Raw genomic sequence first — 3,170 nt, forward strand, 5'->3', positions numbered from 1 at the left:
TGACACCAACACCGGCACCGGCACCGCAGCACCGGGACACAGCGACACCGGCACTCCAGTACTGGGACACTGGGACACCGGCACTGGGACACACCAGTACCGGGACACTGGGACACCTGGGACACCAGCACCGGGACACCAGCACCGGGACACCAGCACCAGGACACAGCGACACCGGGACACAGCAACACCGGGGCACTGGGACACAGCGACACCAGCACCGGGACACTGGGACACCGGGACACCGGGACACTGGGACAAGGGGTGACTGGGACATGGTGCTGGTGTCAATGTGCCGCTGATCCAGCACTGATCCAGCACGGATCCGACACTGATCTGGCACCATCGTGGCACTGATCTGGTGCTGATCCGGCAGTGATCTAACACTGATCCGGCACTGATCTGGCACCATCGTGGCACTGATCTGGTGCTGATCCAGCAGTGATCTAACACTGATCCAGCACTGATCCGGCACCATCGTGGTACTGATCTGGTGCTGATCCGGCAATGATCTAACACTGATCTGGCACCATCGTGGCACTGATCTGGTGCTGATCCAGCAGTGATCTAACACTGATCCGGCACCATCGTGGCACTGATCTGGTGCTGATCCAGCAGTGATCTAACACTGATCCGACACTGATCCGGCACCATCGTGGCACTGATCTGGTGCTGATCCGGCAGTGATCCAACACTGATCTGGCACCATCGTGGCACTGATCTGGTGCTGATCCAGCAGTGATCTAACACTGATCCGGCACCATCGTGGCACTGATCCGGCACGAATCCAGCATGGATCCGACACTGATCCGGCACCATCGTGGCAGTGATCTGGTGCTGATCCAGCACAGATCCAGCATGGATCTGACACTGATCCGGCACCATCGTGGCACTGGTCCGGCACGGATCCAGCAGTGATCCAGCGCTGGTTCAGTATCGATCCAGTGTTGATCTGGGACCGCTCCAGCTCTGACCCAGCATGGACCCGGCAGTGATGGGGCATTGGTCTGGTACCGAGCCAGCACCGAGCCAGCACCAGTATGGCACCGATCCAGCACTGAGCTGGGGCCAGTTCAGCATTGATCCAGCACTGAGCTGGGACCAGTTCAGCATTGATCCGGCACTGAGCTGGGACCAGTTCAGCATTGATCCAGCACTGATCTGGGACCAGTTCAGCATTGATCCAGCACTGAGCTGGTAATGGTCTGACATTGATCCAGCACTGAGCTGGGACCAGTTCAGCATTGATCCAGCACTGAGCTGGGACCAGTTCAGCATTGATCCAGCACTGATCTGGGACCAGTTCAGCATTGATCCAGCACTGAGCTGGGACCAGTTCAGCATTGATCCAGCACTGAGCTGGGACCAGTTCAGCATTGATCCAGCACTGAGCTGGGACCAGTTCAGCATTGATCCAGCACTGATCTGGGACCAGTTCAGCATTGATCCAGCACTGAGCTGGTAATGGTCTGACATTGATCCTACATTGATCTGGTATTGATGGGGCATTGATGGGGCATTGATTTGACATTGATCTGGAACCAATCTGGCATTGATCCAGCATTGATCCGGCATTGATCTAGTATTGATGGGGCATTGATTTGACACTGATCTGGGACCAATCTGTCACTGATCCAGCATTGATCCCACATTGATCCGGCATTGATGGGGCATTGATTTGACATTGATCTGGGACCAATCTGGCATCGATCCAGCATTGATCTGGTATTGATGGGGCATTGATTTGACATTGATCTGGGACCAATCTGTCACTGATCCAGCATTGATCCCACATTGATCCGGCATTGATGGGGTATTGATGGGGCATTGATTTGACACTGATCTGGGACCAATCTGTCACTGATCCAGCATTGATCCCACATTGATCCGGCATTGATGGGGTATTGATGGGGCATTGATCTGGCACCAACCTGGCATTGGTCCGGAATTGATGGGGCAGTGATGAGACATTGATCCGGCATTGACCTGGCTCCAGTCAGTTTTATCATAAAGGCCCAAGCACTGCCCCAGCCCCACAGCACTTGGGGGGCTGCCCCCACCCCCCATCGCTGGGGGCAGGGACCCCCATCACACACAAGGCCATGGGCAGGTCTGAATCCTTTATTAGAAGGCACCAAGCTGGGATCAATGGGGCAGATGGAGACCCACACTTGTGGGGCTCAGCCCCCACATTTGCGGGGTGCTGGGTGGGGGTCCCCATGTGCTTCAAGGCAGAAGCGCTGAAGCCCACGGGCAGAGCTATGGGGCAGAGGCTGCCCCATAGCAGTACCCTGAGCTCTGCCCCATGAGGTGACCCTCGGTCCCCTCTGCTTTGGGGAGTGCATAGCTGGAGTTGGGGAACCGCCCCATAGCGGGTGAAGGGAGCTGGGGTCTGCCCCATGGAGTGTGCATAGCTACGATCAAGGGGATGCTGCTTGGGGGCTGCCCTATTGACTGTGCCTATCTAGGGTTGGGGGCTGCCCCACAGGGAGTGTGCGTAGTGAGGGGAGCTGCCCTATGGGGTGTGCATTGGGGTTGGGGTCTGCCACATCAGTTGTGCGTATCTAGGGTTGGGGGGCTGCCCCATAGAGTGTGTGTAGTGAGGGGAGCTGCCCTATGGGGTGTGTGTGAAGGGAGCTCGGGGAATGCCCCATGGATTGTGCATAGCTAAGATCAAGGGGGTGCTACTTGGGGTTAGGGGCTGCCCTATAGACTTGTGCGTATCTAGGGTTGGGGGGCTGCCCCGTGGGATATATGCATGTGGGGTTGGGGGATTGCCCTATGGGCTGTGCATACCTTGGGGGGGCTGCCCCATGGGGTGTGTGCCTATGGGGTTGGGGGCTGCCCATGGGGTATGCTGGGGGGCTGCCCATTGAGTGTGCTGTGTGCTGTGGGGCAGCCCATGGGGTGTGCTGTGTGCCGTGGGGCAGCCCATGGGGTGTGCTGTGTGCCGTGGGGCAGCCCATGGGATGTGCTGTGTGCTGTGGGGCAGCCCATGGGGTGTGCTGTGTGCTGTGGGGCAGCCCATGGGGTGTGCTGTGTGCTGTGGGGCAGCCCCATGGCCGCAGTTGTGGGGCAGCCCATGGGGTGTGCTGTGCGCCGTGGGGCAGCCCCATGGCCGCAGTTGTGGGGCAGCCCATGGGGTGTGCTGTGTGCCGTGGGGCAGCCCC

The sequence above is a fragment of the Pezoporus wallicus genome, unplaced genomic scaffold (genome assembly GCF_028554395.1).
Source record: "Pezoporus wallicus isolate ANWC-B61680 ecotype Strahan unplaced genomic scaffold, APGP_CSIRO_Pwel_v1 contig_8549, whole genome shotgun sequence".
Lineage (NCBI taxonomy): Eukaryota > Metazoa > Chordata > Aves > Psittaciformes > Psittacidae > Pezoporus > Pezoporus wallicus.